This window comes from Pteropus medius, unplaced genomic scaffold (genome assembly GCF_902729225.1).
Source record: "Pteropus medius unplaced genomic scaffold, Ma_sr-lr_union100, whole genome shotgun sequence".
Taxonomy (NCBI): Eukaryota; Metazoa; Chordata; class Mammalia; order Chiroptera; family Pteropodidae; genus Pteropus; species Pteropus medius.
The window spans coordinates 14,517,882-14,542,812 of NW_024351729.1; the positions used below are offsets into that span (position 1 = coordinate 14,517,882).

The 24,931-nt window shown below is 39.7% G+C and overlaps 1 long non-coding RNA gene across 1 annotated transcript; it reads right to left on the minus strand.

The window, feature by feature from the left end:
* Positions 1 to 218: 218 nt before the first annotated feature.
* On the minus strand, positions 219 to 9,763 carry LOC120587581 (uncharacterized). The gene is made up of 3 exons (XR_005649020.1): positions 8,221 to 9,763; positions 5,724 to 5,869; positions 219 to 4,322 (listed from the first exon to the last, which is right to left on the minus strand). It is a non-coding gene; the product is annotated as an uncharacterized LOC120587581 (long non-coding RNA).
* Between the last annotated feature and the right edge of the window lie 15,168 nt (positions 9,764 to 24,931).

The window sequence follows — 24,931 nt, forward strand, 5'->3', positions numbered from 1 at the left end:
AAAGACTCAGTGTTTCAAAATACCATACTCTGAATACTTCTGAATCCATTTACCTAAAAGAAAGTATTATGCACATCAAAAATTATTTTTCATTTGCTTCTTAAAACAACTTTATAAAAAAAATTTTTGCTAAGTTTTTTCTAGTTACATGTTTAAGTTATTAAACTTCACATCCTCACTTATTTAAAAAATGTGGTATAATTTAGATTTTTCACTAATTCAGTTCTTTCTAAAAATTAATCTGAACTAGTGAAGTTTCACTGTGCTAAATCAGTACTTGTGTTTTCAATTTTGGTTTTAAATATGCACATTTTTAGATCTAGACCTTTTATCCCCCGTAAATTCACCATTGCATTGGTCATCGTGATCCAAAAAGTTTATGAGTCGAAAATAAGTGTAAATAAACTATTGTTTACATTTGCTTCAGAACTGACGTTAGCATATATTTGGGACGAAGGGTGCATGGGTGTTTGTTAAACTATCTTTTGTATTTCCTGCACATTTTTTACACTTTTCAAAATTAAACAAGAAAGAAGAAACATTAGGAAGCCGCCTCAAGGTATATGAGTGAGAAGTTGTTCTGGACCTGACAGGGTGATCTGGCAGTAGATGGGAAAGACAAGGATGAGTAGGTCAAACATACAGAAAGGAAGCTGAGGTAAAAGATGTGGATGAGAATCTGTAGCTATAAAGGCCAGCATTGAGTTCATCTTTAACTATGTATCATAGAGAGTTGGTGGTTTTTTTCATTTGTGGATCAGTGTTTTATTTTGTTTTGTTTTTTTATGGTTGGTTGGCTTTTATATCTGTTAAATACCCAGAAAACATCCTTCAATTCAGTCTTAAATGCATTCTCTTTAAAAGGACAGATATGTTCATAAATGATGAGCTTTCTATTTCAAGCCAGAATCCAATTTTTCCATAGCCTTATTTGTATTGCGTCTTCTTAAACTTCACTGACGACATTTCCTAAATTATTTAAGGTGTTTCAAGGAAAAAAATATATAGGTGGATTGATAGAAATTTTTATAATACCCAGGGCAACAACAAGTAAAGAGAGAAAAATAAGTCCTTCCAAATTGCAATTAGCTTTATTCTGCACATGAGGTTGTATTACCCTTGTCTTGGCAGGCAAAAGTTACCCTTCTTCATAAATTTTATCCCTCCCATCGACCAATCTAATTATAGTAAATAATTTTCTCAATTCAGAATTCTGCTTTCCACCAACCCACCTATTATTTTCTTTATTTTTGCAATAAGCTACTACAAAATTGCACGTTTCATTACCACTTCAACATCTCTCTGAAAATGATGCACCCCTTAGTCAATTCCTTCCCACCCTGTATCAAGGGTACCATATTCCTCAGTCTTTCACACTATAAAAATCTCTATTCAATAAAGAGTAGTTAATTTTTGATCAGGGAAGTGGGGGTTGTAATATTTTTACAACGCTGGCAATATTACAAAAACAGAGAAGCAATATTTTATTTGTCAGTGTGGGATGGTAGAAAAGCATCAGATTGAGAGTCAGAGGCTCTAGAGATCAATTAGCTGTGCAACCTTGGGCAAATCACTTTATCTTTCTGAGCTTCAGGTTCACCATCTGTAAAAGCATCACCAATCTTTGAAGGTGATTTGGAGGCTCAAATAAAAGAAGAATATATGAAAATTGTAAAGAGCTATATAAACATGGAATGTTGTTGTTGCTTTTGTTGTTATATTAAATAACATATAACTTTTTAAAGATCTACCCAAATTGAACCTACAATATGTGCCCCCCCATATTTACTATTTGTCCCCAAATAAATCCTCCTGCTATATCCTTGTGTGTGGTTTTTCCGGTTTTTATTTTTGGGGTGTGTGTGTGTGTGTGTGTGTGTGTGTGTGTGTGTGTGTGTGGTTTGGGGCTTGTTTTGTTTTGTTGTTTTGCTGAATTATCGATTTTGTATCTTTCCTCAATAAGGAGAAGTGAAAATTTTCATAGGTAGAAATTCATCTCCATACATGCTATCATTCCATCATTTCACTGCACTAAGGGAGACAGCCTACAGAACCTTAAACCTTTTTTAAAAGACCCCAGTGATATATGGACATTCATTTCCAAGTGCTCCCACTAGAGTCATTCTAATCTGGGGAGCTCTAGGGACTGTTTGAACGCGGTCTATATGAAGTCGTTTCTTAGGCACTTCTTCTCACTGTCATGTAGCCAACAGGCTGAATCAACCACACGCAGTAATGAAAACATCCAGTATTTATAAGAGTATTTCTCCAAGGAACATCCTTCAGCAGGAAGGCCTGAAAGAGCTCTAAGAATTGAAGGACATATTTCAGATATGTCTAACCTGTCTCGGAACTCCTATAAAAATGGTCAAGATACCAAATCGTGTCTTTTCCTGCCTTGTGCTATAAAATGAAATGGGAAAGTTGTTTGACTTTATGGCTCTCCATGTCATTGTGTCTTTTTGCTATTATATGGGCATAAAAAAATAAATAAACATAAGCTATATTAAGCATTATGCCATGTCACCACCTCACCAAGCAGGCTACATAACTTCAACCATGAATTTTGTTTTATCTTAAGGAATTTTTTAAAACATCAGTCTGTACAAAATAGTCTACAGGCATACAAGTTTTAGATTCCTCCCCCCCACCCCACCCCCAGACAAAGATCTTGACCTCTAAAAATACAGGAAGAAGGAAAAAATAAAAGAGATATGGAGGATTTGTAGCAAATCAAAGTTTACATTTTTTCTTCTTTCAAGTGAAGGGGAGTTGAACTAGATTTGCTTTAAGATCCTCGTACTGCTTAAATTCTTGAAATATGTAAACAAAAAGAAAACTGAATAGTAAATGATCTCATAATAAAAGATAAAAAAGGCATTTTTCAAAAGCTTTCTCATGGGTAGCCTTTATTTAAAGCGACCTAAGAGCAGAAAGTTTCCCAAGATTTCTGAGACAACTGGTTGTTGATCATTTCCTTGGTTATGGTGGGAGAAAAAGAGGGACTCCCCCTTAGAGGAAAGTGCTCACATGCTAATGATGCTATGATGGCCTCTCTTTCGGAAAGGCAGACAAGGTGTCAAACTTCACTTGGAGGCTGATGGAGGTAAATCTAATCCATTGATCAGAGGTCTTTGCCCAAGGGTTAGTACTGACCCAATAGTGTGATTTTCACCCGTCTTTTTTGCTGTCCTAGTGAGATGTGGAGACTTGTTTACCACTCTGGATTTGTTTGCTCGATACACAAGTTTAAAGAGGTGAAATAAGTAGAGGTAAAAAGTGTCCCCTGATCACTATCTAACACCGTGAAGAATGAACGTAGCCCCTATGTCTTGAGCATCAACTCTGTGACAAGTGTTGGAAAGATGTAAGTGTGGTCAAATGGTTCTCTGTTCCCGTCATGCCTTCTGTCCCCTCCCACCTTGACCACAGAGAGTGACTTCAGCATCATTACTCAAAGTGATATCACAAAAAGTGATTAATAGGAGCAAAAAGATGTTCTACTTTGAATAATTGTTACACAGGGAACACCTCCATACATGGAGGACTCTGAGAACACACCATCTTTTCCAATGATCCATCATCATTGCCCTCTAAAGATGGAAACAGGAGCAAGAGTTTCACCAGCCTTGGACAATCCTAGTGCCAAAAAAATGGAGCTAGGACACAGGCGGGAGCAGGGGGCAAAGGTGGGGAGATGGTAGAGGCAGAACAAAAGAGAGATCAGGATAAAAAAAAGGACGCTTTGATACCCACCAAAGACTGACTCAGAAGGCCTAAAAGGCAACCCAATAGAAGGAAGAAGTTTTCAATTTATCTTGGACTTTCCGTGTATTTGTGATCCTCTTAGGCTGAGCACTTTTAAGTAATATTCTGTTTCTCAAGCCCTTCTAGATGTTGCAGGGTTACAAGATCCGTACTGCAACCTACAAGGACCAGAAGAAACTGAAGCCCAGAGAAGTCAGGTAACTTGCATAAGGACACACAGCTAGCAAGTAGCAGAGCCTAGATTCCAGCCCAGAGCTGCCTGATTAGAAAGGCTGTATCTTTGTCACCACACAACATACCTCACTCATCGTACCCCTCTGCTATGCTTCTTCTATCCCACTAATGTACATGAGCCGTATAAAAATTCAATATCCATCATTCTCTTTAAAACAATTATTTGTGTTGATGGTATGTTTATTCGCATATTTCTAGGTGCATCAGAATATTTGAAATAACTTCTTCCACTGTTCATTTCACATTTATTCAACACATGGCTCTCAAGTTCCTAAGCCAAGCCAGGCATTGTGCTGGGTGCTTTAGGAAGTCACAGTCCACTGGAAGAGATCACATTAAAATAAAAATAAGTGCTTGGTTTCTCATGGTACAGTAAGGCATAACCAAGAGATTAGAGCTTGCTTATTGAGCTGCAATCCAAAACCACATTATTGGGCTATAATTTCCTATTTGATTGACAAGAAAGGACTGAGCAACTGGCCCAAGGTCAGGCAGCTAGTCAGTGGCAATTCATTTCACTTACTTTATTGTCTCTGACATACCATGTTTTCATGATTCACCCTCTCTTAATAGCCTTATGTAATGTTCAAAACATATTTTATGTTTTACAGACATTTTTAAAATTTAAGGCCAAAGAAGCAAAAGCGTCAAAAGCTAAGATTAGGCTGGATCACGTTTTGACTGCCAGCTTTAGGGACAGCAGAGCTCCTACAAGGTTTGGCTTTCCCCCAGGCGTGTTTCCAGGCTATGGAAGCAGTTAATTCTGCCCTAACTGCATGCTGTGTCCTCATCTCTTCAGTAGCCCTCTATCTGGGCTAAGACTTAATTGGTTTGGGTTGAGTAATTCATAGTGCCTCATTAGGGCATCAAAACACATACTAGGCTCTCCAGTAATTTTCTCCCCTGAAAGAACATTGATTGGCTCCTTCATTTGGAAAGGAATTAGCTAAAGGACTCTTGGGTTTGTGCAGAGAGATTAAGTCCACAATGGATAATTTCAGAGTGTATTCTACAATCAGATTTCTTTGAGCCTATCTGTCGATCAAATTTCTCTTCTCTTGCTAAAATTTCTTCCATACCTACCCAACAGCAAGTGAGTGTTAGTTACCTTGCAGAAACTACAAATATTTTAAAACTTTCACTTGCCAGTCTCCCAGTTTTCTTTGTCTGAGATGAACTTTGTTAATGCACCGATTTAAAAAAAAAAAAAAAGATGGATTTTTCTGCTGATCCTGATTATTACTCTGCCTCCTGTTCCTTTCCTCACTCTTGCTATAATAGGCTTGGTCAGTCCGCCATCCATATCTACTCACCTCTACACATCAAAGGCTGCTAACTGTGAATACCTATAATTCTCTGCTTATGTATTCTGGCTTCAAGAGATGAGTCAGCACTCCTACAGGGCAAGCTGTAAATACTGGGGTGTTGATGTCCCTGGAAGCAACCATCGACAGAGGACATTTGGCTGATAAATATCCCAGCCTCCTCACTTCTCAGTTGGGACAACTCTAAGGTATGTTCTACACTCTATCCCTGAGTTCCTGGGCAGAATAAGCTCCAGTTGTCTAAAGTGATACACCCTTTATTGGCTTCTCTCTTCTGTCTCACTTTGTCACTCCATGTAAGTGTTTCCTGGGGTCACCTCCCCAATTGACTATTTCCTCTTGACTCCTTGCCTCAGAGTCTGCTTCTGAGGAACCTAAAGTAAAATACTTACTTACCATGGTCTGGTCAATATTCAAATTTCACCATCTGACATTTAAATCTTGAGGTCGCTGAGACAGTTAACCTTCTGCAGTGTGGTCAGAGCTTTCTCAGTTGACTGTGTTCACCTTACGAACTAGACATATCTGGTTGGATCTGGGGACTAACAGAGTAAACCCATCAGGAGCCTGTTTTCATTAATGTTCAAGGAACTTCCTAGGAAATAACTTACCCTAAAAGAAGAAAGTTGAGACCTAACAACTTGATCCAAAGACTTTAGAGCGGTGTTGGTGGGAAGAGAGGTGGTGGGGTGGGGCAGTTTGCGGTAGTGTGTTCATATACTTTCTATATTCTCTTACTGAGGATATTCTTACCCCACACCCATGATCATCTGAAGGCCCTCTAGGGGAAAATGGTGGGGGTATGGGAAGGCAATGAAAAAAGAGGAAGTAAAATAAACTAGAATAAATGAAATGATTGTTTTCCTTATAGTAGCTAAAGGAGATCAAAACGGAAACTTGCTGTTTTTTGTTATTGTATCCTATTTTTACCCTCAGATTGGTGTGTCATGGGGAAACACTGGTAAAACTTCAAACAGTATCCCATAAACATAACTTCTCTGACAGTAGCCTGCCTTAGTGCAGCCAAGACATCCAGTTCCTAAAAACCTGCGAACTCTTCCTTGAAGATAATATTCTGGACTTTCCTCTTGGAAAACAAAATAAAGCTATTCCCCCACTCCAGTCATACAAAATATGCATTTAGGCATATTGCCACTGATAATCTTGAGAGGGCTGACCGTGGGCTTTCTTTCTATCTCTTGCTTTCTTATAAAACCAACATGACCCCTAGTATCAGCATGAACAAAACTGAAAGGGACCTATCCATGGGATTTTAGATTCTGAATCCTCCAGGAGTGTCCCATAATGCCCTGTCAGTTGGTTTTGTCCTTGGGTATCTAATTTAACTGACAAATCTGAAATATCACATGGAGGCAGCCACGTCCCCAGCGACTTCACAGATGGGAACCCTGCAGTGAGTAAGTTATTCCACCAAGTTTGACATTAGCTTATGTTGAACATTCTCCTGACAGATCTGCTCATTTCTTAACAGCATAAAACAACTCACTGTTATTAGGCATGAGTCTCCCTTGACTTGATAAATACCATGGCCCCATTTCTGGCTGTTTTTATGGACATCCTAAAGGCATCTGAATATGGCATTTTACATTTGGCAGATGCTGATCAACAACAATTTTTTCTAATTAGTCTTGAAAGCTTCAGCCATAAATGCACAGGGTCAAATATTCCAACAAGCAAAGGATATTTAACTCTGTGAACAAGTGCATTTTTAGGGTGAATGGAGGTAGGGAGGGCATTCATACTGTCTGAACACATGTGGGCATATTTCGCAAAATCAACTTAGCTGCAAATTTAACCTGAAATCAAATCATGTCTTGGCATTATGCCTAGCAGGCATTATATAGTTGTTAGTTTCAATCATAAGAACAATTATTTCTAGTTATGGTGCAGACCAGTTTTAAAAGTCCTCAGGCCAACAAAGTCTTCCTAGGATGCAGCTAGCTACAAAAAAATCAGTAGATAAAAGAAGTGTAATACTTTACACTTTCAGCTTTTATTAATATTTTGTCAGTCAATTGGCAATGGGCAAAGAGCCCTGGCACTACACCAAATACTGTGTGTATGGTGCTGGGAGAGTACAAATGAATGAGGAAGACATGACCCATGCGCTCAGAAAACATGAAGTCTACATGGAGAGTCAGACTATACTTAATAAGCATATCCAAAACTGAAGAGAAAATATAGAACTCTATGTAAAGATGAGATAATAAATGCAAAGGACTTAGTTCCCTGCCAATGAGTCTTGCAGCAAACACTAAGTGAGGAGTAGCTATTATTATAATTTCATCAGAAAGCTCAAATTCATAATTACACAAATAGTGAGAGGGAACAAACTCAGGTGGGGGGGTGATTTCTGAGTTAGATTATAAAGATTTAAATAATCAGGCTGGAGAACAGAAAACGATCTCAGAAAATAATCTGAGAAAAAAAAAAACACAGTTGTGTGTGTGAACACACACCTCAACACAGAATTCAAAGGACAAGGACAATGAAGCACCAGGTAGGGCATTCAAATACCAACTGTTATCTGTAAGATGTAATGAAAAGTAAACATCTGGTTCTTTGCATAATTTTGATCAAAGGAGTATAATATGTTTTGCACACATTTGGAGGAAAACCAACTGCATTAGGATTTTCATTAGGGAAGAACTATACAGATGTCAAACCAGGACACTGAACCACTCTCTATGTAATAAGGACAAGGAAGTGGATGCACAAATCCAGTTCGGGTAAGTGAGTAGTCAGAGAGTGCCCAGCAGCAGGGACGGACCATCTCAATCAATATACTGGGTAGAAACAATGGTGCAGTCAAAAGAAAGAGGTAAGGGAGGAGGACTTTTCTCTGAGCCGACTTTTTATGCTCTTCACTCACCTTCAGTTGACACACTTTTGCTGACCCCTCTTCTTGGCTCAGGGTTAGGCATGTGATCCAGAGCTGGTCCATCCATGTATTTTTTTTCTCACTTGCCATAGAAATTGGTTTAAGATGCGGCCAAAGGACAATCCGAACAGCACCAGGATTTTTCCTGGGACTGCTGCAAAGGTAGTGCTCTCTTTCCGCTGATGTCATTTAATTGGTAGGCTGAATGCTGAGTGAGATCTCTGACGGTCCTCAGGACATCATGTGGGAAGGGCAAATCTGGGGATGAAGTCAGCACAGACAAAGCAGAACCAGGAAGATGTGGCAAGACAGATAGATACCTGACACCATTGTCTAAACATCTAAATCCAGCTGAACTTCTGGGTTTTACCCTGGACTTTTTCAGTTGCTTGGTTCAAAGTAATTTGAGATCAATTTTTGTCCCTTGACATAGAAACAGACTTAACAAAATGGTTTAAGTTACCATGTCAATGCAGATGACTTGCAAATCTCACTACCTCTCTATTAACCCATTTCCAATTGCCTTTAGAGCATCTAAACTGGAGACAACTTCTGACACCAAGACTTTAATGTATTTAAAACTGAGCTCATCGTGATCTTTATTGCTTCTCTGACATTCTTTATTTCTCCCCATGCCCCACAACCATGCCTCTTTTTCTATTAGGGCTGGAGACTCAGTAAGAAAGCCTGTTTTGACTAGTAAGCCTTTCTTTACTCCTCCTTCTGTTAACGCCCCTAAGCTTTTTTGGGTATCTGCCTCACCCATACTACACGAGGATTTGGAGGCTCTTCCACTCAGGAGTTGGTGCATCACCCTTCTGGAAACTATAACTGGCCCAAAGATGGGCATATGACCCATGACCCAATCTGGTTTCTGCCACTTGCAATCTAAATACTTATGGCAAGTAAAGTTTCTGCCATCTCCTTCTCTGTCTACCTCCAACCAGCCTGCTCCATTTTCAGGTCCTATAGTTTGGGGAGTTAGTTTCTATTTTCCTTTTTTCTTTTCATCTAAATTCAAAACATTTTTTCCTGATTATATAAGAAGTTCAATGTTGAGATGTAGAAAATATAAACAGGTACATGACAGAAAATACAATTCACTGCTTCTATGGGTTCATGTGATTAGATTGGGTCCACCTGGATGATCTGCATCCATAACCTTAATCACATTTGCAAAGTCCCTTTTGCCATGTAAGGCAACATATTCACAGGTTCCAGGGATCAAGGTTTGGACATTTGGAGAGCCATTCTGTCTTTCACACACAACTTATCAAGTTTTTTTCCTCGTCACTTTCTCCACTTCAAAAGAACTCATACTTTCAATAGTAAAAGGGTACTGAATTTGGATATTCTATTATCTGGTCATCAAAGCAGTCTATTCAGTTAGGAAGAAGGGAAATTTGATCAGGTTTTTCCAGAGTTTACATAAACCATCCTCCCCAGGCAATTTGTACTCTATGCTCATCAATCAGCATTCTGATTAAAATTCACCTCCCAGGTAACTTAATATCAGGAAAGGAGTTCTCAGGATAGAGAATGCAAATAATTAAGTCAATAGACATTAAAATATATGTTAAATATAAGTATTAATTAATATATAAATGTAAATTATAAATACATACTAAGGTAAATTAAATATAAGTTCAAATGATGGCATTCTGATGTCAACTGGAATTGGTAATGAGTCAATAACCAAAAGAATGATCACATCTAGGAGTACTTAAAACATCCGGTGTCCTCACTCTAATATGGTGGCTCAAATGAAGTGACACCCTAAGAGACTGTGTCACCAGAGCCATACGGCAGTCTCATCACGATCCCTCTCCCCACATTACCACTGAAGAGAGATATTAGGAAATAATTTTTATACTGGTGCTAATTGACATAATATAAGCATAGGAGCTGCTCCAAGAATATCTATCAAGACAGAAGAGTCAGTTGTCCAAAACCGCGTGAGAAGACATTGATTATTAGGTAGGAATGAAGAAATGGGTAATGGATATCCCAGCCAGGGAGGAATGAGCTATTCTGTAAGAGGTACAACTTACCTAGCCTCTCTCAGCTTGTTTACTATAATTGTTAACGAGATCCACTTGGCATCTCAAACCATTCCTGGGATAGTACTTATCACAGATTTAGAAATACAACTAAAGAATCCCATACTGTGGAATGAAAACCAAACCCTTGTATATTTACATGTACATATACATGCAGACACATATATTGCTTGTGTGTATATATTTAAAAAGGTTCTGTATGGGCTTGATGTTAATTTAAAATCCCTTAGGGCTCTGCTGCATCTCATGCCATCTATGTGGCCAACAGGTCTGCAACAAAGACCTAAACCCTTTTGTATCCAAACCATCTTGGTTTTTAAGCAGCTATACTTTTACATTATCATTTGACACAGGCAGAAAAAATTTCTGTTCTTCCTTTCTATGTTATTTGGCTGGTCTAATAACTAAATTGACAGAAGACAGATTAATAGGAGAAAAACAAATTTAATTTCTTATGTATGGGAGCCCCAAAGATAAGACTCAAAAGCAGTCAGGCAATTGAGGCTTACATGCCGTCCCGAGCTAAGCAATGGAATAGGGGCCTGGTGCTTCAAAGGTGGGGAGAACAATTTGCTGGAAAATAACAAGAGCAGGTGCTTGGTAATCAGATGTTTGCCTGGTATGCAGGTAAGTCTTTCAGATAAAAAAAGTTATCTCTGGGAGCAGCTCTAGTTCTAGGCATGTCCCCTTATCTAAATTCTTTTAGACAGTTAAGGGATAGGTTAAAGTTTTTCCGAAGTCTACTGGTCTTGGTTGCTTTCAGCTCAAAATAATCCACATGCCAAAGTGGCACATTTTGGGGTGGCCTATCCTGTTCCCCTTCGACACTAAATATGACTTTTTATTTATCACAGCTAAACTTCTGGAATGGGTGTTTCCCATCCATTGCTTCATCACCTCACATCAAAATTCTCAGAATTGAACTATTTTTATTACTGTATTACTTTCTTCTGTATTTTTTTTTACTTTTTCTGTACTGTTTTTGTTTATCGTTATTTATTTATTTATCTATCACCATATTACATTTATCACTCTGTTAGAATTTGTGCACTCTCTGTATATTCTAAAGTCACTAGTTTAGGAAGAGAACCCGGTGGTCAAAGAGGAAAGACGAGCCACTTGCCAAAACTCCAGTTACAGCTGGACATAATGAATATATCACAGAACAGGTCAACTGCCTAGGACCTTAGGAAAAGCTTGATTTTCATTAGACTCCCCTCCAAGTTTTTCATAATCTAGGCTTCCTGCCCTGTGTTAATTATATTTCTGACCCCAAACCAACAAACTAAGAGGCTGCATGTTGTGAAGGAAAGTGTGCTGGTCCAGACGCCAAAAGCTGTGAGATATAGGGCCAATTCTGGAGCTAACCAGCTGTGTGACCTTGAACAAGTCACTTCATCTCTTACAACCATTGTCTCCTCAATTCTTCAATGAACAGTTAATAAAATTATGTCTATGATTTCTTCCTGGTCAAAGTAATGTCATTCTTTGACCCTGATTCCCTTTCTTCTTACTATTAATATACTAGATATAACAACATAGCCTATAATTTTTATAAACTAGGCTGTTTTTATTACTATTTCTTACCAGACATAAATTACTATTCATAAGATATGTAACTTTAAAAATGAACACTACGCGCAATTTCAAAAACAATTTTGTTAAATTTATTTGAGGTACGATTCAGCAAATGAGGTATTTAACATACCACTGTGAGAGTGAACCTTGGTTTTAAAATCCAGCAAGTAAAAATTGGATCTGAAAAACTGGAGCTAAGATTGGCTGGGGTCCATCATCTTTATGAGAGTAAAGGGACTTAGAATATAATATTTGCCTAACAACTGGGCAGATAATCTGGAGCAAGAGGGCAGGGGGTGGTAAATTGGTAGGAAAATTAAAGATACATTTTCCCCACCTGTTTGATTTTTCAAGCTGTTGAGTTCTGAGGTTACAGTATATAACTAGAATATGAAACATCACTGGGAAGAAGGGAACTCATTTAATATTATGTTAGTTGTAGAATTATAACTAGATATAAAGCAAAGAAAGTAGTTATCTATTATTCATTCCTTCTGAAAACACATTTCCTGTCTATGAATACAAAGCATGACTAGAATTCACTTGCCGAAACTCGAAGATGTTACGAGAGAACATTTCATTTTCATTTGATCTGACCTTGTGTATGATAATGGAGCTTCTTTAAAACACTGATGCTTGTCTGTTCTTACATTGCATCTCTGAGAATCAGTCCTGCCCTGGCCTCATAGGAAAAAAAAAATAACCTTAGAGGACTTCAGTAACTTGTTTAAGTCATCTCTAGGCTCAATCTCTTTAGGCAAGAACCTAGACAGATCTTACCACAAATATCAGTCAGGTTAGTTATCTATGCATCTAAACATGATTGCCTATATTATATGAAGGATTCTCTTACTGATATCCGAGCCCACCCAATCAGCATGTCAGACTGACCAGATGAATACACCTCCTTGTCATTCCAAGCATCTAGAGCAGCTGAGTGAATCTGTGAGAATAGGTTCTCTTTAGCATGGTGACAAAAAAGAAGTGTCTTGGCTAGAGAACTTGTATGGAACATAGGTCTACCAAACATAGATGAGCTTTGGGCTGACACACACACACACACACACACACACACACACATATGTATACATATACATATATATTATTTTTATGGAAGCTATAAATCAAGTGGCCTGTCTCCTGAACAAGGCCTTGATCTAAACCGAAACATAAAACTCCAAAACATAAAGAACCTCAATAAACAGAAATAAGGCTCCCGTTGGTTTTCTTGTTTGTTTGCTTTCTCCAATTAAATTATGCACTAAATCAACTTTAAAATTCAGTCAGATTTGACCTAGAATCTAATCTGCTCATTTTCTAAAAATTATTAAATAAGGACATAATCTCATTGAATTGATATGTCATCCAGTTCAAGCTTTCCAAAAATCGATGGCCAGATGGATGGCTAGATAGGTAGATAGATAGGGTGGGTGGGAGAATGAGTGAATAGATGGATAATGGATAGATGATAGATGGATAGATTAAATGGATGAATTCCCTTTCCTGGACTATAGTTACTGGCTCCAATCTCTAAGAGCACATAATGTACCTCTTCATGCAGCTACCCCCTTGCTAAAATCCTGCACTGATTAAAAAGTGAATGTAAATTGTCTCTGATGAGCTTTTTATCATGTTCATAAGAAGGAGAAGTCTGATATAAAGTAGTAAAACAAGAATAAACAAACCTATAATTTGGAGCGGCAGCTCTGGGGACAATAACAAGGTTTTCCAATCTCCCAGATCATAATTAACAGTGTAAAGAATTAAAGGGAAGTTCAGGAAGGAGTACTTAAACCTTTTTGTAAATTTAAAAACAAGTAATGATCTCCATTGCTGTTCTCCAGGTTTATTCAAATTTGGACAATTAGGACAATTAAACATAAAACAGAGACAGTTCTAAAGAGGGAGCTGCAACAAAGCAGAATAATTGCTGGTGCGGGCTATCAAATTTACATAAAAAAAGATTAAAAAGCTGATTTACATTTAAAAAACAAGATCAGGCAACATCTAAAATAGATAACACAACCCGCTGAGAAAACCTCTTTTCATCAATAAAGGAGAAGCAAAGGTGATTATCCATAACAAAACTAATTTTCTATATTGCTTTAATCACCTAAAACCACTTTAACTGTTTATTTGCGAACTGTTTTGTAAAAAAAAAATATTGCATGTAAAAGTGTCTAATTTCCAGGTTGAAATAAAACATAGACACCATCAAGATCCTGCTTACATTCTCTGTTCATCATGGGCTCTCTTCTCTAGATCCTGCTTTCTCTTGGTTATCAAATTTTTCACCAATTAAAAATCCACCCATTCTAGAACTTGAAAATTAGCCATGTAATTAGTTTAACAGATGCTTCCAGAATAGCAGTTCTGTTTATTGTTACAGAATCTAATGAACAAAGTAGATTGCAAAGCCCTGGACTGAGTGCCTATGTGGCATTTCGATCTTTTTTAAAAACAGCGAAAGAACATAATTACCTGGATTTTAATATGTGCCATCACCAGATCCTTTGTTAATATTTACTATTGTGTGTGTTTTTCAAGAATAGTTATTTACTCATTAGTTCAGCATCTTCATGATTTGAGCTTGAGGAATCAAAAACGCTGTCAATTTAATGACAAACTTTAACCAAGACAGGAATCAGAGGGGCCTGTAGGAGGAGCTCTTATACCCCATGTCGGTCAGGAAAGCCTTATAGGAAGAACTCTATGATTATAACAGACCCCACCCCCCGACTTCCTCTTCTCCTCTATAATAGAATTTCCTGTCCTTTGTTTGCAGGGGGGTTTGCATGTGGCTCGCATGGCTGCAAGCCTTTCTTTTTTCACAAAGAAATCCTTTTTGCTGAAGGAATACGTGGCTGATGTTTTGTTTGTGGTCAACAAAACTTACACAGATCTCAAAATTGAGGAATCAGTTGCCATTAATATATACTGTTGTTCTTAGAACTTCCTGTAAAATCACCCTAGAAGTTAAGAAAATTACAATATGCTAGTCATGAATTTGGGTTGAATAAGAAAAATGAAAAGTAGCTAAAAATTGGGAGAAAGGCCCATTTTAGTCCATTTATAAAGACGCATTAAAATGCTGATGGAATTGAAAGCTTTCAATATACCAAATTATGGGGATCAGAACAAACTACCCCAAAATATAGCACTCTGGTGTACTGAACACACGCATACCTCAGAGATATTATGGATTTGGTTCCAGACAACTGCAATAAAGCAAGTTTTAATCCTTTGGCTGGTAAAAGTTGTAAAAACACAACATCTGTGATGTGCAATAAAATGAGGAATGCCTGTATTTTAAGCTTAAGGAGTTTGAGAAACAGCAGGTGTAGGAAGGACTCTGTGACATTCCCCATGCCCCCTAAAGCAGTTCATAAGATCTTCAATTGAGAGGTGCAATCCAGAGGAAAGGAGCGTCCTTATCTCTGAAGACAGAAGGATGCTGAGAGGAATCGGAATGAACAGGCCTTGCTAAGTTTCCCTCAGTTTACTACCCTTAACCCTTTGTCCTATCTCAGCTTCCCACAACTTTCCACTCTTCATCAAACCTAGTATAAAAACACTCAGGCTTAACCGTTTCTTCAGATCTTCACTTATTCGTGAAGGCTCCTGTGTCACATAAAACTTATATTAAAATATTAATTAAATTTGCCGCTTTTTTCTTGTTCATCTGTCTTTTGCAACAGGGGCCTCAGCCAAAAACCTAGAAAGAAAAAATAGTTTTCCTCCCCATACAACAAACCACAAATCAAACAACATGAATAAAAACAAAATCCATATTTAGGACAAGCAAGGAAAAGATAGATTTGACTTTAAATTGTTTTACGAATTCTCTCAAAACTTGTCAGAAGTCTTCTCTAGCCCTTATGTCTTAAAGCTATTCATGTGAAAGTGTCTACTGAATGTTATTTACATGGAATAGTTCCAACTGCATGTATTTGTAAATCAAATAGAAAGTATTTACATGTCATAAAAGACTTCAAATATCTGGCCAAGTTGGACATCACTTCTTTCTTTATCAAATGAATCCTGTTTCCCATTCGTTTCTATTATAAATAGGAAATGTGAGCCCACAAGAAACAGAAAAAGAGTGCTTATGGCCAAAAGGAAAAAAAAAGATATGGTAAGAAGGTGGTCATCATTGTGGCATTTCCTGAATTGTGGTCCCCAGTGTATTAAACTCCCCAGAAAATGAGAACATCATGTACTTTTACTCTGGAAAGGCATCAATTAACACCTCCCCTTAGCATAGTTATAAATTTGTAACTTACATCTGATTTATTTAAGTAAAAAGTCTATTAAAGTATCACAGTAGGTAGAGGACAAAATTAATTTAAAGACAGGCAATCGACCCTCACACACATGGAATAAAACAATAGTATAACATGAACTCACATAATACTACTATTCCAAAACTTTAAACCTCTCCTAATATTTGAACTATTGCCTCCATAGGAATAGTCCTAAATAAAACACTTCCCAGAGATGAGAGAAGCCTGGGATTGAATCCAAGAGAGAAAGAGTGAGCTTAAACTAGATTATAACTTCAGTTTTACCATTTATGTTCTCTAGGATCTGGGGTCGGTGGCTTAACCTTAGAGCGTCTGAGCTCACCCATCGGGAAAAGGACCTTGATGGCTTTCCTGCCTAGGTCTAAAAGAAAAATTTTAAAATGATCTAGAAACTGAAAATCACTCTGAACCCCTTGGATAAAGTGATTATTTACCTATAAATAAATATTTATAGGTAAATATTTATTACTGTTGTTATTATTACAGTAAAACATGCTTCAGCCCCACACACAACTATTTCAACTACACGTGCAATGCAACAGGGAGAAAAGACGAAGCTTGATTTCACTAAACAGCAATATGAACTGGAATCTAGTCATCATTCACCCACATAATAGTTTTAAATGTCCACAATGTATAATATTTAAAATACACAGCCTGTAGTTAAAGAGGGATGCAAGGAAAGAGGGAAGACAGTAAAAACATACAGAATAATGACTTAAAAAAGATATAACAAGAAATACTATCAACAAAAGAACAAACAATGTGGATGAATCTCACAGATGCAACAACGAGAGAAAGAGGCCAGATACAAAGGAATATATACTGTATAATTCTGCTTATATGAAGTTCAAGAATGGACACAATTAGTCTGCTATTAGAAGTCAGAATAGCAGTTACCTCTTACTGGAGGGTGTATGATAATGGACTGAGAAAGACCATGGGGTGCTGGAAATGTTCCAGATCTTGATCCAGGTGGTGGTTTCCTGGGGAAAAAAGTATGTAAAAATTCACCGAACTGCACACTTAAAATGTGTGCCCTTCATGGGTGTTATGCCACATACATAGTTTGTTGAGCATAGCTCTGTGGAATTATAACGAGTGGATGTCAGGTGGGTGCAGGAGACTGAAGTGGCCAGAGAGGGGCAGGGTCCCTCAAAGAATGTTTTAGGAGTGTGGTTTCTGTGTCATGAGGGACTTGTTTTGGCAAAGAGGAAGGGGGAGGACATTCCCCACAGAGGAATAACAAAAGGTTCCCAGATAGTCCAAGGCCATGTTCCCAAGTCATTAAAAATACCACGGACCTACGACGGCAACAGAAGGCTCAAGGATGAAAGATCTGGCAACACACTCTCAGCAGGACACATAGAGAACAGTTTCTGTGACTAGAGAATTTGAGTGACATAAGCTATCTCGAGACAGTTTAGGGTCAGAACTTAAATAACTGTTTATGTCTATAGATGTCTCAGATGGAGTCATCAGAATGGCATCTATTTATTCCAAGAGCATTCTGAGAAGCAGCCACTGCCAAATCAACTGCGTGCATGTAAAAGGAAGAGCACCTTTTTCTCTCCACCTCACCCACTTAACATTTCTTCAACAAGATCAGAAGGGCCAGGCTTCCTGAAGCAAAGCTTGAGAGGAATCCAAGGGCACACGATTTACTGAGGATGTACTGGAAAGAAAGAGGCCGTTAGAAGGTGAGGGAAGCAGGTTCGGGAAGAGGATGGAAACAAAAAGTGGAAGAAGGGAGGGCTTGCAGATGTGTACCCCTTTAGGCAAGGAACTTTGCCTTTTGTACCTGTCATGTCAATCATTGACTTCAGGCTGGGTGGAGAGGACAGTAACTTTCTACAAAGAGACTCCTGCAGGCCCAGGGCAATTCTCTGGAGAAAGAGAAGCTATGTAATATTAGTGGCGAAAAGCCCCAGAAGCTGGGGATAGTGTGCCAGCCTGGAAGAGGGAGCTAAGCTGGGCAGTGTCCACGGCAGTAGCTACTTGAGCACTACACGCGTCTTTAAATTAGCAGTTGACATTGGCAATCAGACCAGCCCACCACTTTCACACCGTCCTCATGACTTGCACAGCTAACATCTAAAACAATCGTTTGGTTTTCCTACAAAAGAAATCTCCTCTTAATGCCAAAGACGCAGATTGGTTTTGGTGATACTTCACATCTCTTGTGTTAGCAGCAACAGTAAAACAAAGCAATTATAAACAAAGCTAGACCAAGGCATTAGGCTCAAATTTGCCTTCAGAAATGAATTTCTTTCAGATCCCAGGGAATTTGGGAGTAAGAGAGAAACAGAATAAAGTTCAGGAAGGAGACGGAAAGTGTCTTCTCTCAAGGCATAAATCATAGAAATTGAATTAGATCATCTCAAATTGAGGGACAAAAAGCCAGTTATAGATCCATTTCACGACGCTGCATGACATGGATTCCATTTGTGACTCACTGAGGAGCATTACTTATTCTGAGTGCTCTTCTGACAATGCAAGCACTTAACATGAAGACATGTGTAACGTTACAGGAGGATGAAGGAAAGAGCAAAATCTGACAGTTTGCCTAGAAAGCAAACTCTGAGTGTCAAGCATATGCATTTCTGAAGCCTTCTCTCAGTGTCTCTGTTTAATTCTGCTTTTTGCATAGCTCAAAATTTATAAGATCCTATTCTCTTTCCATGTGCAATCAACACAATCATTTTTATCTCAACCTTAGGGCAATAGATCACTAGAAAAACCATATGATAATTAGTCAGAGATCCAGCTGGGGTAATAGAGGAGACTTTAATGAAGAGTTTATTTGTGGCATGGGCAGGGCTGAAAGAAACCAAAAAGGATGGTGAAGCACCCTGAGGCTAGCAACGGCAAGAGCTGTCACCAGCTCTGGTGAGAGGAGCGGAGGCGGGGACCGGAAGCGGCTGGATAACAGCAGAGCTGTGGTCTCCAGGAGGGGATCGCACCCCCTGGGAAAGCAAGCTGGAAGAACAAATACCCCAACCACTGGCTTCTCACACCTTCTGATCACCTGTCAGTGCTACCCTTGTCTGAATCCATCCAGAAGCCAGGAACCCAGGGTCTGCTCAATGCAGCCCACACAGGACACAGAACAGGCTGGAGAAGGGTGGGGAGCGAATCCAGGGCAGCAACGGGGTAAGATCCCACACAGTACCCAATTAGCTGAAGCCCGAAGTTGATTCTTTAACAAACAGGTGGGAAGTTAGTTTTAAGAGAAAAAAAAAGTAGTTCCCTTCAGTTTATTCCTTGTGGGAAGCACTTCATGTATTATTGATAATAACAACTGCGATCTGTCAGGCACTGTACCAGATGCTTTACTGTTAGTTATTTTATGTTATTGAATCCTTGAAATAACTGTGTGGTAGATAAAAATATATTCGTTTTGTAAATGACTGACTTGAGGCTGAGAGGGGGCCAAGTACCTGGCTTCACCTTATAGAGGGAGGAAGTGCAGGAGTGAAGTGAGACTGAGAACTCTGACCTCATAGGCCCCGTGCTCTTCTCTGTCTTGTTTCCCCATGACAAAGATGCCGCCATTGTTCGAAACACTTCAGAAGCCCTCCTCGGTGTTGCTTTCAGAGTGCTTTTAGGAGCCTTACCCCCTCCCCAAAATCAGTTGCATTACTTTATAGTCACATATTTTTAACAAGAGACGGCGATGATTCATCTTCATCATGTTCACCAGATGTAAGGCCAGATGACGCTTCACTCTTTCTAAAAGTCAAATTAGATTCACCCTCAAAGAGCTGAAGATATTAAAAATAAGCTTTGAACAATAACTCCAAGAGAGAAGTCTCGAAAACAACATCTGTAATGCTGGGCATCCTGATTCAGAAAGTGATGCCTTTAAAACCAACATCAGTTTCCCCACAGAATAACCCCAGGCCTCCAAAAGAGGTCCACTGCTTGTTTATAGGACCAGGAAAATTGGAAACAACCAAAACCGACAAAAATAGAGCAACAAACAGATAAACGTGTTTGTGTGCTACCTGCCTCTACCCCACCTTACCCTTCATCAGGTGGAAACAAACATAGGGGCAGGAACTTGCCCAACTGCTCTACCCAGCTCTGTGCACCGAGCCTGGCACAGAAGAATCTGTTGAATGAATGATGGAATGAATGAATGAATGAAATTCCTCTTCCTTCCTAGAGCATAACCTTTATGTAAATATCCCATACCCTTTGATGTCATTCTATATGAAGAACTGATAATGATGAACACGACGTGTTTTGTTCCCCCACATATGAGGCCAGCAAATCATCTATAGAATTATCCATGGGTAAGTAGGAAAAGAAATAACCCCCTGCTCTTCTCATCCTCTACACCACACCCCCATGCTAGCTTCCCTCTCTCCCTCACACAGTTAAGTGTCAAAACAATCACCAGCTCTCTTTGGCAGACATCAAGCATCCTTTCCTTGCAAGGCCATCCAAAAAATAATGAGTATTATTACATCCCCTTCACAGCCATGTAATCGGCTAAGACTAAAAGTGCTAAGAGAGATGGCGTTTTGCTGGTTCACATCTAAAATTTAGACAGTCAACCATGAATGCCTCAGGCTGATGACATGCTGGGAGAAGCAATGATAATACGTCTGGCCAGATTTCCCTGCCAACTGGAAGGCCCAGGTTGGGGAGCAGATGTGCTGTGGAGGTGATACATTTGGTTTTCAGTGGGGAGGGTCTGTGGGTCTCATCTGTCTTCCGCACCCCTACTGGTCAGCTCAGAGCTCAGCACTAATGCCAACTGCTTAAAGACCTGCTCTGGTGTGTATCCTATAGTCATGGGGAAAGAAACGTGTCCTAAGAAAGAGACAGCCCCAAAGAATTCTGTGACCTAATGGGACTGTGAGACTTTGCTCACAGCCAACTCTTTTTAATGTAGAGTCAACCTGTCCTTTGCCCACAGCCAGAGTTCTTTCAAGTGATTTCAGTATTCCCCTGCCATACTAGAGAAGTCCAGCTCCTGCATATGGAAGCAGCCTGCAGATCCCAGGTCACCTGGAAGTCACAGATGACCAACTGCAGAATCAATAGGCCCCTGTTGCTGCCACATGAGGGAGACCCCGAGCTTATCAGCAGCATCATGATAAGTACCTATTTGCCTGACATCTCCTCAATCAATAACTTTGTTATTGTTTGCATTATCTGACTATAAGTTTGGTCAATATGCCCAGCTAATGGGTAACATGAGCCAGGATTGCATTTCAATTTTTTTTTTTAAGGTTAACTCTCTCAGCACCAGATAGAACGAGTCATTAAGCGAATCTCGCCAGCTTAACTTCTGCCTTTGCTGAATAGGGGTTTTATAAAACCCCTCCAAGATATGGGCTGTCTTGAGACAGAAAAATTAATGTTGCACAGGTCCAAATCAAATTGAATAAACCCTGCCTCTGTTTCCTATTATTTTTATTAGGTTTTCACAAGGATAGGCTGATGGTTGTGTGTGTGTGTATGCATGTGTGTGTGTGCACAAGTACGTGTGCACATATGCATGTGTTTCCTTTATGCACTGGAGAGAAAAGAATAAACCTGCTAGTGGGTGGATCAAGAAAGGGGATGCAAATGGTATCAGCTGGATGGAAAATGTGTATGGGTCTAAAGAGGTTTTGAACCCCTCTAGAGTATTTGCGTCAGATATATATTGTAACACCATAGTAAAAACAAATATTCTTGAATCAGGTCACAAGTCAGCTCCATGCATCATATCAGAAGGGCCCTGACCATTGTCACAAGAATTACTAGCAGATGGCCAGGCACGTAGCAATGGCTCCAGCTGGCCTCTCACCCTTCTGGGGATTTGCACAGGGCTCTTTTACGAGATCAAGCCCAAAAGGTTATGGCTAATAATAAAAAAAGAAATAAAACTTGTAGTAACAACAGTGTGCAATGCACAGAATTCTTTGATTTTCTTGTCACATTAAAAATATTTACTGGTTTCTCCGGTCTGGATTTAGTGGCAACTCCAAATACGGAGGAAATAAACAAATTACTCACTTACCAGAATGAGCCTGGTAGTATCATCACCTACTTCATCATTCTGCTTTTCGGTGCTTTCTTCTTTTTTTCTGATTAGTTCTAGTAAGTTACTTATATATAACTGCATTGGTAGTGGGGTATAAATATATGTCACAGGAAGGTTTCCTTTTTAATAAACTAACTTTAAAAGTGTGCTACAAGGTTTTCACATTGCAAATGCTGGTTCTTAGTTCACGGACTCATGACACCCCAGAGCCAGCCTTATAGCTCGTCCAGTCTGGCCCCGATTTCTGGGCTGAGGCCCAGGGAGGCGAAGGACAGCCTAAGTCACACATCTCGCCATATCCGCACTGAGTCTTGCCTCAGCTCCCCCGCTCTGCGGGCCCTCTACACACCTTTCGACTTTGCTGTCCTTATTTCTCCACTTCTGATCCCTCATCTGTTCATTTCTTTGCTGTTCATTAGAGAGGGCGTGAGGACAAGGGGCAGCTGCTTAGAGCGAGGCATACACGACCTCTCTCATAAACCCTTACCGTGTCATTCAGACATTTTTTTGTCATTTGTAAGGGAGAGGAAAACCCGAGGGGGTGTGTGCGGAGGATAAGAACGTTTGAGAGAGGAAGGGACAAAATAAAAAAAAAGGGGAGGAGAATGGTTCGTGCCTCTCTACTGAGACACAGATGTGAATAAATGCCTCCCCCTGAAGTTCTCCTTCCATCCTCCCCCGACTATTAACTTAACCTAAAGTCCAAACAAGAATTGATCCGGCTAACAAATAAATCCAAAGGGGCTAACAGTGTTGATGCGGATGTATCATGGGAAATAATGAGTCATGGAAAATTATGAATGAGAAACAAGTGTAATCAATACATGACTAACGAAGTGAGGGGGTGGGTAATGATTTCAGGGCAGACTTCCTTTGTTTCACACCACAACTGAGGGGATTTGGGACACACTCACACAAAACACGGCACCCTGGTATACTGAATATTTTTAAATGAAGGAGTCTGAAAAACAGCAGGTGCAGGAAGGTCTCTGTGACCTTCCCTCCGCCCTTCTCCCCTGATGCGGCTCAGAAGAGCCTCGTGTGGGAGGCGTCCTCCCTGTACCCAGGGAAAAGGAACAGCCTCGTCTCCCAAGATGGAGGGACACCGAGAAGGAATCTCAACCAACAGGCCCGCGTTTCCCCCCAGTTTACTACCCTTAGCATCCCTTTGTCCTATCATTTTCCCATAACTCTCCACTCTCCATCAAACCTTGCATAAACACATTCAGTTTTAACTGTTTCTTCAGGCCTTCGTTTCTTTATGAAGGCTCCTGTGTCACCTAAAACTTATATTAAGTGAATGCATGTGCTTTTCTCCTGTTAATCTGTCCTTGTCGGTTTGAATTACAGTTACTTCTTCAGTCTTCTTGTCTTCTGGCTAACACCAAATGCTGTGATTTCATGTTTATATCCTGGTCTTTTTCTTTCGGTCATGAAATCCCATCTTTACATTTGAGGAGGCAGGGAGAGAGAAGGTTATTGAGAGGTGTTGCATGAACCGTGATCATGTAAACCCATGAACCTCAGAGAGAGCTCAGTGAGAAAGGAGGGACCAGCTGGTTTGTGGAGGTCTTCCTGTTTGTGGCATGCTGGGTCGTGACATACTTAGCACCCCAGGCTTACTAATGCCGGCTTACTTTCCCTTCCATGTAGATGTGCTTTCTTTGTTGCATGCTCCATGGTCCATGACCCCAAATTCTAACCAGGTTTCCTCCTTCATGAACTAGTGGGTTTTAGTTCATGATTTACCCTTTCAATCATGGAGTCCCAATGTAGGACTGACTCGAGGCTTCCCAAGTCCCTGCTGGCAAATAACGGGATTCTGTAGAAATAAGTTCTTTTAAGAAAGTCTGTCCTTTGCACTGTAATCTGAAACACAGCAATTGGGCCGCTCGGGCCATCTTCATACGTGTGTCTCTTGCACAGAGAATGAAATGGGAAGGTCAGAGCCCTTGTCTGTCTCTACATCCAACTGCTCGCTTGCTAGGCTAGCAGGGAGGCTCCCGATTCTGGCTAATTTGCATTAGTCCTACTAACAGGGTTCTGAGTTCTCTAGCTGCCACATTACTTGAACTGGTCAACTCTGGGAGAGAGAGGCTTGCTTTTTCTTCCTGCAACCTCGGGCCTGATTTAATTAAGCATCTCCTCCAGTCCCAATTTATAGTCTGAAAAGTGTTCTCGAAGCAGCCCTACGATGCGGTATGTTTTTCAATGAGCAGAAATGCAATAAGTTAAATCGAAACACCATTTTGAGTGTCTGCTGCCACCCCAAGAGCTGTTCCAACAAGCACATTCGTTTGTGAATATTTAACTGCAAAGGGTCAGATAAATGAGTGGTGATTGCCTTTGGTAACTTAGCCCAGTTCTGGAAGTCAGAGGAGAGGCCCTGAACTCCTTGGGTCGGGGTCGGGGGGAGTTCTTTCTGCTTTGAGAAAACAACCTTTTGTATCTTATTTTATAAATCACAAATTCTTTTTTTCCCCGAGAATAACCCTAAAAATAAGAAAGCCCTAATACTTGGGGGTGGGATAAGTAAAGGAGGAAACAGGAAAAGGGATGTCACAGCATAATTGCCCTAAGTCTGTCCCTAGTGACTTTTTTGTTCTACCATCAGGCCGCAGATGTCTTCCCCAGTTTGACAGTCCTGACCCCTAACCTGCCAACTAGGAGTGAATGAAACCAAATTTCCTATAGTAAATGCCCTTTCCGAGTGTCTC